This window comes from Corvus kubaryi, unplaced genomic scaffold (genome assembly GCF_017639235.1).
Source record: "Corvus kubaryi isolate FWS band 111438036 unplaced genomic scaffold, C.kubaryi_AGA036_p1.0 37394, whole genome shotgun sequence".
In the NCBI taxonomy this organism is placed as follows: Eukaryota; Metazoa; Chordata; class Aves; order Passeriformes; family Corvidae; genus Corvus; species Corvus kubaryi.
This window is the reverse complement of record NW_024581133.1, coordinates 2,180,467-2,181,181: the sequence shown is the minus strand read 5'-3', so window position 1 is coordinate 2,181,181 and position 715 is coordinate 2,180,467. Positions and strand designations below refer to the sequence as shown.

The 715-nt window shown below is 58.0% G+C and overlaps 1 protein-coding gene across 1 annotated transcript in view; it reads right to left on the bottom strand.

Annotated features, from left to right (window-relative positions):
* The window catches only part of SLC24A5 (solute carrier family 24 member 5), a 9,134-nt gene extending 8,842 nt beyond the window's left edge, over positions 1 to 292 (bottom strand). The window contains exon 1 of the mRNA XM_042039087.1: positions 193 to 292. The gene's annotated coding sequence lies outside the window, so the exon portion shown is untranslated. The remainder of the gene's footprint in view (positions 1 to 192) is intronic.
* Positions 293 to 715: the final 423 nt, after the last annotated feature.

The window sequence follows — 715 nt, the reverse complement described above, 5'->3', positions numbered from 1 at the left end:
CAGGGGTCCCGCCGCCCTCACAGGGCTCCCACCGCCCCCCTCAGGGGTCCCGCCGCCCCCCTCAGGGGTCCCGCCGCCCCTCGCAGGGGTCCCGCCGCCCCATTCGAATTCCCCCTCCCTCCTCAAACTCCGCCGCCCCTCTCAGCGGTCCCGCCCGCAGGGAGCCGCGCTCCGGCCCTCGCCCCATCCTGCCTTGTGTTTGGGGGAGAGCGAAGGTTTTGGCCACGGCGAGTTCGATCTTGGTGCAAGGTGCTGAGCGCAATACCCAAGTGCTCTGTGGTGTCTCCGGAGGTAGAAGGTGAATTTAAGCTTACTCCGCAGTACCTTTTTACTGCTGTGGCAATTTCTGGTTATTCCCACCGGTTCCCAGGATTCCTGTGGCGGGCTGTGTGAGCACTGGGCTCGCCCTTGGCCGGGGCACATGGCCATGCCATTTACGTGAATGGTTTGTAAGAGCAAAGCCGAGACCCGCACACAGCTCCTTCGGACCAGTTCACTGAACTCCTTTGTCTGGTGACCTTTCCACAATGAAGTCATGTGTATAACCGAAGATTAAAGAGTAAAATGCAGTCTTTAAGCTTTGTAAAGTCATCACCCCTGCCCCTTCCCCAGTCACTTGTTTCTCAGGAAGAGAGTTGCGTTTCCCTTCTATCACTTGCAGACATGTCTCCAGAAACATTTGCAACCCTGTGATGCTAAATGGAGTTTTGGGGTG